The sequence below is a fragment of the Lycium ferocissimum genome, chromosome 7, assembly GCF_029784015.1.
Source record: "Lycium ferocissimum isolate CSIRO_LF1 chromosome 7, AGI_CSIRO_Lferr_CH_V1, whole genome shotgun sequence".
NCBI lineage: Eukaryota > Viridiplantae > Streptophyta > Magnoliopsida > Solanales > Solanaceae > Lycium > Lycium ferocissimum.
The window spans coordinates 3,536,548-3,549,331 of NC_081348.1; positions in this window are offsets into that span (position 1 = coordinate 3,536,548).

Here is a 12,784-nt window from a genome sequence, read left to right on the forward strand (position 1 = left end):
CTCATTTTTATTTTTCCAACCCAAGTCTCAAAATGCATCCGAGTGCATTGTAAACCAAACTAGATATACACACAAGTCATAAAACGTCCATATGAACCTCTCAGAATTGACGGATTTCCAAAAAAGATCCGTTTACCCAAAAGTCAAGTTTGGGTCAACTATTTTTCACATTAAGCCCATATTTCACAAAACGTTATTCGAATCTGATCTAGAAACCTCGGGAAGCATATCAATGGTCCCCTCGAGTCAAAAGTGAGTTAATCAATTATCGGGAAAGGGCAAAAATGCAGGAAGAACTATAACGACCAAACGGGTCATTACACCCACCCCTTTAGTCGATATCAGTAGTTGGATTTGGGAACCCAAAACAACTTGGGTCCTTTGTAGTTATAGAAAGGATGGATTAAAGTTCTTCTAGCCCACTCGGGCAACATGTTCCTTTTCTTCCTTCGAGATCCTTTCTTTTGAGGACTTGTTCCTTTTTTTCTCGTTCCCTTCTTGACATGTTTTCGTTCTAGTTGAACAGCTTCAGTCCTTGTTTCAAACGCTTCCCGGTGGTGATCAGCTTGTCCACTGTGTATGTATGCCCAGTTTTCCATATTGAAAACATGATTGATGTGAAGATTGTAGGGCGCCTTCTCCTCCACATAGCCAAGTTCTCTTTCGTTGTTTCCAAGTCTCATTTCTGGAAGTAAATTCATCAAACAACCAGGTCCATTTGAGAGTTTTGTCAAGATTGAACTTAGCCCTTTCTCAATCATTCCTAAGCGGTTCATTCTTTTTAGTTTCAGCAGTGAGATTCAACTCTAATTTCTTCAGCTCCTCTTCATGCTCTAAGAAGGTCTTGCTTGCTTCTCCTCTTCTTTTGAAAAAGATTTCCTCATCTTTTCTCACTTGACCTTCCAACAAGATATTTTGTTAGTTTGTCTCACGAACTTGATTCTTCATATCTTTAGCTAACACACACAAGTCCTCTCTATCCAGTTCTATTTCATCAAGAGTGAGATTTAACTCATGTGTCTCTGTGATCAGGGCGTGATACGCATTAATCAGCATACCTGACAGTGATATGAGTTTTCTTTGAGAGTAAATTTTTAAGTTTTTTTTATATCGAAGAAATTTACCTCTTTGTTCTCATCATCCGTGTCAGATTCAGCTATGAGTGCAAGGTCTGACTTATGCTAGGTTGTTCCATTATCAACTACCATCATGGACAATTCCCTTTTGTCATTTTTACTCTCAGACTCACTTGAGGACCTGTTTCTCTTTGCAGTCCTGTCATAACTGTCCTGCTTGTTTTGAGGACAGTCTTTCATGAAATGATCAGGTTTCCCACATATATGACAGCAGTAGTCATTTCCTTTGAATTTTCTACTAGAGCCTTCTGTTCTGGGAAAACCCCCACTTCTCTTGATCATTTTGTGAAATCTCTGTGTGAGATAGGCCATTTCTGAGTCGTCATCACTTGAGTCTCCTTTTGCAATTTTGAGAACGAGGCTCTTTTTCTTCTTCACCTCATTCTTTTCATCCTTCTTCATGATCATCTTCATTTCATGAGTCTTAAGGTTCCCAATAAGCTCATCAACTGTCAATTTGCTGAGATCATTGGCCTCAGAGATAGCATTTACCTTCCTATCCAGGAGTCAAGTAATACACCAAGCAATTTCTGACCAGCTTGGTGGTTGTGATGACTTCTCCGAGAGAGTGGAACTCATTTATTATAGAGGTGAATCTCGGTGTGCATCTCATGAATGGATTCACTCTCTTTCATTTTGAACATCTCGTACTTCGTGGTGAAGTAGCATGTCAATCTTGGGAGTTTTTACCCGAGTTGTTCCTTCGGGCGCTTTAAAAGAGCTTCCCGCATCTCTTTTGGTCGATGAACAAGCTGAGACTCGATTGTACTTATCCGGTACTATTCCACACACGAGAATCTTCCTTGCTTTATAGTTTTTTTTCAATCCTTTTTTTGTCAGCTTCGTTGTATTCCTTTCTCGTTTTAACAGTGGTCTCTTTACCGTCTTCACTTGTGTGAATTAGAATGTAGGGACCATCACAGATGACATCCCATAGCTCTGAGTTTTCAACCATGATGAAATCGTACATCCTAGTCTTCCACTACCCATAGTACATTCCATTAAATTTGGGAGGTCTGGTGAATGACTGTCCTTCTTCCATATTTGGGGGGGGCTGGCAGCTTACAAATTCTTTATAGGTGTTAACCTTTTAGAAAGCACCCGCTCTATAACCACTTGTTGTAGGCTGTGCACTCACCAAACAGTATATGAGGGACCTGGTTGTGTACTAGTTCCCTTATGCAATGCAGTAAGTAAAGAAGGCACAATTTTACCGTGGAAAACTCCTTGCTCAAGGGATTAAAAATCATGACCTACCCTAGTAGGATTTCAACTCCACTACACGAGCAACTTCAAGTTACAACTTTACCATAACTGGAATGACCCGTTTGGTCGTTATAGTCCTTTCGGTACTTATGACCCTTCCTCGAGCTAGCTTAGCTCATATTTGACCCGAGGAGATCGTTGACACCCACCCCGATGTGTTTGGATATGATTTGGGTAACTTTTTGGCAAATCTAGGCTTAAAGCGAAAAATAATTGACTCAAAGTTGGCTTTTGGGCAAACAGACATTTTTTGGGAATCCGTCGATTTCGAGAGATCCGGATAGTCTTTTAGAACATGTGTGTATATTTGGTTTGATTTCCAATGCGCTCGGGTGCATTTTGTTACCTGGGTTGGGAAGTTGGTTTTGAGGTTTCGGGGATTGACTCGGTCGACGAGACCTCCGTTAGGAATTCCAAGGCTACGAGCGCATTCGTAGCGTATTTTTATGTATGTCTACAAATATGGTATGTGAGCAGATGGCCTCAGGTGATAGTTAGGATTCAGGTTGAGATTATGAACTTGGAATTTTTTTTACTTGTAGCCGGTGCGCGCGTACGGGCATTCGAACCGCAATGGTTCACCGCTATAGTGGTGTCCATGCCGCAAAAGCAGCCAAGTGCATTCTTTAGTTGACCACTGCAACGGTCTGAGGGGGCGCTACAGCACGACCGCCGCAGCGGTCTCGTTGTCGCAAAAGCGGTATCGGGCAAATAGATTCATTAAATGAGTGTTAAAAGCCCTAAGTTCCTCATTCATTACTATTCCCCAAACTGAGTTATTGGGAGCATTTCAAGGCATTTCTTAGGTCAAATTCATTGTGGTAAGTCCCATTACTTTCCTTTCCATTCCATGATTACATTATCACCTTAGGAATCCATTATCATGCTAGTTTCATTAAGAGATTAAGGATTAAAAAAGGGTTCAATAGATTCATCAAGTTAGGCTATTAAATCTTAATTTATTGATTGGGTTAGCTTCATTAAGCATGAAATTGATGATTAGATACTACTATTGCATGATTCCTTCCTAATTAGTGGCCAATTTGTGGAATTGGAAGTTAGGGTTCATACCCAAATTTGAGGGTTTTGCCTAGTATTCAAATTTGAGTAATTTGTTAGTTCTCTATTACACATTAGAAATTTTGTGTCGTTTGCATTATGAGTAAACCAGCACAAGCCTAAAGGGCATATGAAGCCCTTATAAGGTTAAGGATGTTATTTAATAATTCCAAGTATGTTCCTTAAGGTTTCAGAGTCATATGTAGCGATGGAAGCAAGTTCGATGGAGAATTGGAGTTTGAGTCATGTTTTGGGAAGGTTTCATATCATTTGAGTTGTATATTGCTTAGAATTGCCTTGAAAGGGGGAGATATAGGGCCCCTTATATGGTTAATGAAGTTTTATACAAGTTTCAAGAAGGTTCCATAAGGATTGGAGGTCAAAGAATCAAAAAGAACACTTTTCACCGGAAATCGGAGTTTATGGACCAGTTTGCTATCGCAAACTGGCCGCAAACTCACCAAATCAACTGGACTCACTGCCCAATCTCCTCCTTAAGGATAGGAGTGGAGATGCGGCCTCATATCCACTATGCTAGGCCGCATCTCCACCGCAAATTCGTGGAGGGGTGCGACTTTGCCACCTTTTTAAATCCCAAAGGATCCCGTTTTCATCCCAATCTTTCACATTTATTTCCCCACACTTCTAGAGATTTCTTGAGAGTTCTTGAAGGTTCCATAACACTCCAAACCTTTCCATATCATCAAGAGAGAAGATCAACATCAAAAACCAAAGAGAACCCATGGAAGGTGATTGTTCTTCCTTCAATTCAAAGTTGTGATAAACTTGGTCTTGAAAGGAGTTGGGAAAGGTGAAGTTCTTCTATAATAAGGTATGATATTCCTATTTTTTTCATGATTGAATTGATATAAAAGTTTAGTGACCCTTGGAAAGGAAAAGAATTAAAGTGGAGAAGTCATAAATGTTGAAGTGACGAAGATGACCATGAGATGAACTTGAAAAGGGGACTTTGGATAAATAGAGATTGAATTGAATGTAACTTCTTGAATATGGTATTATGAATGTTATTATTGTCATTTGGGAGTTGTTTTGTGATATGGTGAAAGTTGACAATATAGGGGAAATGCTGCCCAAATTTCGTTAGTTCGTTAATTGCACTAGTTTGAACTTAGAAGTGTTTTCAAGACTTAACCTCGGTATGAATCCTCTTGAATGTAGATTTTTCAGACTTTGGAGAAGAACGTTAAGTAGTTAAGAATACGTAAAGGTATTTAAGGCTAACCCTACTTTCTAAAGGCATGGTCTCCTTATTGTGAACATATACGTGATATCCATAGTATCCCTATTCTAATAAATGCTATAAGCTCATAATTTTTGAGATTTTCATGATATTGTTGACAATGTTCCTTGTGATGATAATGATAACAATTATGATGATGATTTAAATTCTAGAGATGCCATCTAAGATATTCCACATGTTCTATTCCTAGAAATGCTAGAAGTTCATGCCTTTCAATATTCTTGAGATACTTTTTGTAAAAGCTCTTCATAGTGATGATGATGATGATGATGATGGTGATTCCGATGATTTCTGATGATATCACCTCGATAGTGTTGTGATGTTTCTCTCGGATACTTATGTAAGTCATATATGTATATAGCTTTGTTGTGACAGACTTATATATATATCTACTCACACGATAGTGGATTATCCCGAGCCTTTGTTATGGCTCCTGGATATACACTTATGTAAGTCATATATGTATGTATGGAATGTTTTCTTTAGAGAAAAGATTGAGTAAGCATGATGAATGTCTTAAGAGGTATTATGAGGTATAAATGATTCATTTATCTTATGTTATTCTTCATGCTCTATCATGTTACTATTCGTGCCTTACATACTTGGACATTATTCATATCACCGAGCCTTGTTAATGCCGCGCAGTAGACGGGAGACGGATACCTTTGGGGTCGCTTCACCGACTATTGCATAGAGGTGTTCCATTTGATCTGGGGCCACAATAGTTGGTATTATTCTTTTGGTGTACATATATATGGGCATAGCGGGTCTGTCCGTCTTTATGATTTTATGTATGGAATGTTTTATCTCTCGGCTTTGCCAGATATTTTGTATATCATTTTTGGTAGCCTTGTCGTATTGTGTATATATATATATATGTGCATAGTTAATGAATGTAAAGGTGCCTTAAGGAATTTGTATTAATTTACCACGTATTATGAGTTAACGGTGGCTATGAGAAAGTATAAGATGATTTATTTATAACCCCTCATGTTATTCTTCATGCTCTATCATGTGTGTCCCACTATTTATTTATGGGTGTGAAGCGCGCGACATACCTTAGGATCTTTGGGCGTATTTAGGAACGAACACATTATCATCGATCGTGCGTAGGGACGACATCTCTCTTTTAACAAAGGTGTTATGTTTCGGACGATGCTGGAGAACGTTATTCGTAGGTAAAGGGCAAAAACAAGAAGGCGAGACATCAATGTATTGTGGAAATGCATATGAATACGATGAAATTTAATATCAACAACCAATCCAATCCGAATGCCTTAGGCCAAGAGGTGAAAAGAGAGACTACACATGGTATAGTTCACCGATGTTTATGTAAAGGTGCCTTAGTCCAATGGAATTTATTAGTTTGAATCCTAATTTATGCACGATAATTATGAGTTAGGCCATGCTTCGGCTCAGTCGGTAGAGATGATTACGGGACGTGAAAGTATATCTTAGAGGAGTCAACGTACCACCACCGGTATGGCAAGTTTGTAGCTCCGGTTGCCGTGGTACGACGGTTCCGGGCCGATGTGTTCGTGAATCTTAGAAGTGGTGTAGTATAGCCTCCGTTTTAATTCTTTGCTCGTCTCTAGCCATGGTGTCTACGAGATCGTGTTCATTGGTTTGAATGGTTTAGGGCTTAAATTTATGGATAAATGAAGCGTGAGCGTGAGCACACTTATAAAGAGGATAGATGCCGGCTAGCTGGTTTAGGAATGAACGACCTTTTTCACTCATCATCTGATCTAGTACACCTCCATGATTTGCAAATTAGAGATTTAATAGACCTATTCAAGAATGGCTTCGCAGCTTCAAGTTCTCGTGATAAAAGGGGTGATTCAAAGCCGTAACATACCACCCTTACCACGATGTATTCGGTGCGGTAAGCTCGTAGAAGAGAATTAGGTTCGTATGTTTGTTAACAGCCCCAATCATGCGTATCAAAATCAATAGGTGGTAGAAGGCGGGACCGAGAGGGCCTGGTTCTTCATCATCCATACGCCCGACAAGGCTCGCGTACACCGGCCTAGCGGGCGGGTAGGAGAGTGAGTGGTCCTCGGCCGTATTTATGCTCTCGGGGTTTCATCTTGAGTCTTCCCCCGATGTTGTCACGGGTATATTATCGGTTGTCTTCTTCGATATGTATGCATTGATTGATCCGGGTTCTCATTGTCTTATATTTGTTATATCCGGCATTTTAGCATATTCGAAAAATGCGAAGTAATTTCGATTTGTAAAGAATAAGGTCATATGTTGATTGGGATTAAGATGTGTGTGTGTTGTTCATGAAAAATAGTGGTGTGGAAATACGGAGGAAGGCCAAGGGCAAAATTGGAATTTTGAAAATTAGTTTCCAAAACAAGAATTTTAAGTGATTGGGCTCAAAAAAAAAATAAGAAAAGAGGAAAGAGAAGGGGTGGCCGGCAACTTATGGCCCAAACCAATAAATTGATCAAATTTTTCCATGTGCCAATTAATATAAGGATGATTATCCTTGGAAACTTCAAGAAAACAAAGGAGAAATCAAGAACAAAAAGAAGAGAGGAAAACGGCCAAGAGAGAAAAAGAAAGAAAGAAAGAAAGGAAGAAAAATTTTCCAAGCCTTCAATCTTGATCCCAAAAATCTTGCTCTTCTTGAATTAGTAGCAAGCTCAAGACGCTCTCCGACGTGGTATAATTAGTTTGGCGAAAGAACCACGTTTGCGGCAAGTTGAAATTTAAAGAGGTAAGAATTCTAATCTTTTGTGAATGGAATAAGTATGCATGTTATAATGATTAGAATTGGATGGGAAGTATGGAATTGTGATGTGTGTGTGCATAACCGTGTGTGTGTGTGAAGTAGTGCATAGGCCGTGAGCCATGGTGTGGTGAAGGGAAGCGAATTAAATTTCATTTAGTTGTTAGTTGTGTTGTTGCGATGTTTGTGATGTAAAGAAAGGTTTAATGAATCAAGTTGGTGTTGAGAATGGTTGTGAGTTATTATGGGGAATTGCATGATTTTTATATAGTTTTTATTTAATTATGAAAGTAAGGTTTTGGAATGTGAATTAGTGTTATGGTTAACAAACTTGGAAGGAGGCAATACAATTTTGTAGTTTTGTCGTATTTGTAGAAGTTGGGATGAATTATGGTTTGATGGAAGTTTTGTATACTTTGTAGAATAATGAGAAAAGTGTCCAAATTGTATTTGAATGGCCATGAATTAGCCAAATATGAAAACGTCGATATTGGATTGAAAGTGTGAAGTTAGAATGGAAGTTATTGCATTATGAAGAAAGTAATACTATTTATGCTAGAATGCGTTTTAATTCGATTATTGATGTGGTTGATCGTTGTTGGGTTGGTTGTTGCTATTTTGGCAAGTTTAATTCTCGGGATGTTGGATTTATAGGGCGGGGCCAATTTGTAGATAAATAAGGGCTAAAAATAAACTTTCAAAGGCATGTGACTCATGTTTGGTAACTTTGACCAATTGTAGATTACGAGTGAGCGTTTGAGTTTAAGCGAGCATAAGGTGTGTGCAAGGTATGTAAAGCCTATCTTTTCTTCTTTGGCATGTCCTAGTCCTACTAGGTTAAGATCGGAACCTCGGGATAATTCTCGCTCTTGGAAATCCGAGTTCGATTTGGCATACTATTCATTCGAGGCGCGAATTGAACTATAATCCTTATATTTGGCTAAAAGAATGCTTAAACCTTTGTAACTTTCGCAAATGTATTCGAATCGCTCCGAAACTCTTATGAATAACCTTAGGGAGCCTAATGTCTGTAATTCATGTCCGCCGCCTCGACTTGACTTGAGGTGGGCCCGCAAGTCCCGAGAATTCCCTTATTTGGTTTGTTTGTCTCATTTTCGTATGATATGAAAAGGAAACGTTTGCCTATGACTCTAAGGTCCGTTTGGAATGCCCTGTAACGTTATTTGAACGTCCCTCACTATGAATGATACTAAATTTCCCGAAGAATGACTGCGCATGTGTTTTTGAGAAAGTTGATAATTTAAAAAAAGTCCGCAACTTTTGTGTATTAATTCCGATTAACTCGATACTCATTTTGAGCCTTCTCGATCCTAACGTGTTCGTATATGAAATTATGGGTCGAGTCCCGGAACTTACTTTTGATATGCGTATGGTTATCGCACTCTCGCCGTGCCAACGATTATGATTTCGTTCGCCGGCATTTTGTGATCGTGCGCTTTATGACACATTCGGCGATGATGTGTTACGGTTTCCCGAGACTCGCCGTAGGGCCGGTTACCGTTTATGGTGTTATGACGTGATATGGCATCCGATATTCTCTGATGATTTGATGTATGTGATGTTATGATGTGCTCGGAGATGTACGGGGATTTGAAAACTTCGAGTATGATGTGTTGTGGCACCGAGCGTCGGGGGGTGACCACGTTCTGAGCCTTATGCATGACTTTTATTTGCATTCTTTGCATTAAACGCACGGTGTTTGATCGGCCACTTTTGTATTTGTTTCGTATTCTTCGACTCCCGCGGATTGGATTATTGTACCTCCCCTTTACTACTCGATTTCTTTCGTACCGACCCCTATTCTTCGGGGGCCGCGTTTCATGCCGCAGTACGGACGCTCGATTGGGTGATCCTCGGTTTAGGCTACCTATTCGAGCGCCCCTTTGAGTGCTCCCCGTGGTCCACATTTGGTATATATGTTTTGCTATGCATATTCGACATTTGTGACCGGGGCACGGCGGGGCCCGTCCGTCATATGTTCGTATGTTCGTCCGTTTGTAGAGGAACGAGTCATATTGGGTCATGTCCGGTTTGTTCGTATATGATTCGACTTCGCGTCCATGGGGTTCTTTATGGCCGATATACGCATTTTGATGTATGTGTATGTGTGTGCATTCCACATTTTGATACGATGATTATACCGCTTAGGATAGCATTCGTTTCGTATTTGTGTGACAATCGATTCATTGAATAACTTGGTTAAAATATGTCCTAATATGACAATTTGGTTCGTAAGTTTGTTTGGGTGCTGGTAGGGCACCGATCACGCCCACGGGCCGGGTCGTGACAATATTACTCGCTATTGTCAATCGTATTAGGGTGAAACCTAAGCCAATTAAGCCTTCTGAAGTGTCTACACCCATCGGTGACCCAGTGATAGCCAGTCGGGTATATAGAAATTGTGTGGTTGTGATTTGTGACCATCATACCATGGCTGACCTACATGAGTTGAAAATGGTAGATTTTGATGTCATTATGGGTATGGATTGGTTGTCCTCTTGCTATGCCAATGTTAATTGTAGAACCAAAATAGTTCGTTTCCAATTTTTGGGAGGACCAGTTTTAGAGTGGAAGGGAAATACAACGTCTCCGAGAGGTAGGTTTATTTTCTATCTCAAGGCAAGGAAGATGATTGCTAAAGGATATATTTATCACTTAGTCCGGGTTCAGGATATAGAGGCAGAGTCGCCAACTCTCCAATCTATCCCTATGGTGAATGAATTCCCGGATGTGTTTCCAGATGAGCTTCCAGGCCTTCCACCAGAGCGGGAGATTGATTTTGCTATTGATGTGCTGCCGGATACTTAACCCATATCTATTCCTCCTTATAGAATGGCTCCTGTAGAGTTGAAACAGTTGAAGGAGCAATTGAAGGACCTGCTCGAGAAGGGCTTTATTAGGCTTAGTCCGTCACCATGGGGAGCCCCTGTATTGTTTGTAAGAAAGAAAGATGGCTCCTTGCGAGTGTGTTTGATTACAGGCAGCTGAATAAGGTGACGATCAAGAATAAATATCCGCTTCTAAAGATTGATGATTTATTTGATCAATTGTAGGGTGCCAAATGGTTCTCAAAATTAGATCTAAGATTCGGGTATCACTAAGTAAGAGTTAGAGGGAAAGATATTCCAAAGATAGCCTTTAGAACTAGATATGGTCATTTCGAGTTTAGGGTAATATCGTTTGGATTGACTAATGCACGGGCAGTGTTTATGGATTTGATGAACAATGTGTTCAGACCTTTTCTAGACTTGTTTTTGATTGTGTTTATTGATGATATCTTGGTATACTCACGATCCGAGACAGAGCATGCTGACCATTTACGTACCGTCCTTAGAATTCTTCAAGCTCGGGAGTTATATGCAAAATTCTCAAAATGTGAGTTTTGGTTGAATTCTATGACTTTTTTGGGGCATATTATTTCAGCTGACGGTATTCGGGTGGATACCCAGAAGATTGAAGTTGTGAAGACTTGGCCAAGGCCTACAACACCTACGGAAGTTTATAGTTTTCTGGGTTTGGCCAGTTATTACAGAAGATTTGTAGAAGGCTTTTCTTATATTTCTGCACCATTGACGAAGCTGACTCAGAAATCGCCCAAATTTCAACGGACGTGCAAGCGCCAGCTTTTCGGGAGCTGAAAGATAGATTGACTTCGGCCCCGGTTCTGACACTTCCTAAAGGGTTGGAAGGCTATGTTGTCCATTCTGATGCTTCAGGAGTAGGGGTGGGTTGTGTGTTAATGCAGCACGGTAAATTTATTACTTATGCTTCTAGAATTCTTGCGAAAATACGAGAAAAACTATCCAACCCACGATCTTGAGTTAGCTGCTGTAATTTATGCATTGAAGATATGGAGACACTATTTGTATGGTGTTCACGTTGATATTTATACAGATCACAAGAGTCTCCAATATATTTTCAAGCAGAAAGAGTTGAATATACGGCAAAGGCGATAGTTGGAGTTGTTGAAAGATTATGATGTTAGCATTCTATATCATCCCGGGAAGGCGAATGTCATAGCTAATGCTCTTAGCCGTAGATCTATGGAAGCTTATGTGATGTTCAGCCAAAGAAGAGGGAGTTGGCTCGTGAGCTTCAGTAGTTAGCTAGCCTAGGAGTTCGGGTAGTGGATTCGAGCAATATGGGAGTTACCATTCAGAATTCAGCTGTTTTGTCGTTAGTAATTGAGGTGAAAGAACGCCAATATGAGGATCCCATACTAGCTCATTACAGAAATACACTTCCTCAGAAGAAGAAGTCATCCTTTGAGATTTCTGCAGATGGAGTTCTCAAATGTCGAGGCAGATTGTGTGTTTTGGACGTTGCAGGATTACGTTATCAGATTTTGGAGGAAGCCCATTGTTCCCGTTATTCTGTTCATCCGGGGGTGACGAAAATGTATCATGATCTTAAATCCTATATTGGTGGGACGGAATGAAGAGAGATGTAGTAGAGTTCGTATCTCAATGTCCTAACTGCCAGCAGGTAAAGATTGAGCATCAAAAGCCCGGTGGATTGTTGCAAGCTATGGAAATTCTGACTTGGAAATAGGAAGTGATTATATGAATTTCATCGCAGGCTTACCTCGTTCTCAGAGTAAGTATGATTCTATATGGGTAATTGTGGATAAACTTATGAAATCAGTTCATTTCCTACCAGTCAGAACTACATACGCAGCTAATGATTATGCAAAGCTTTATGTCAAAGAGATCGTACGACTCCAGGGTGTTCCAAAGATCTACTATTTCTGATAGAGGGACACGGTTCTGACTAACAACGGAAGTCCTTCCAAGAAGGTTTGGGAACTCAAGTGAGTCTTAGTACAGCATTTCATCCACAGACTGATGGACAAGCTGAGCGTACCATCCAGACTCTTGAGGATATGTTACGAGCATGTGTGTTAGATTTTGGAGGTTGTTGGGATGATCACTTACCACTTGTAGAGTTCGCATATAACAATAGTTATCATTCCAGCATCCAAATGGCCCCGTATGAGGCTCTATATGGGCGCAAGTGCAGATCACCAATTGGGTGGTTCGAAGTGGGAGAAACTAAGCTAATAGGGCCAGACTTGATCCAGCAAGCCATGGAAAAGGTCAAGCTTATTTAGGATCGATTATTAACAGCTCAGAGTCGTCAGAAATCTTATGCAGATAATCGCCGACGAGACTTAGAGTTTCAAGTGAATGACTGGGTATTCCTGAAGGTGTCGCCGATGAAGGGCGTCATGAGATTTGGCAAAAAAGGCAAGCTTAGCCCTCGATATATTGGGCCTTATAAGATCATACGTAAGGTAGGCCA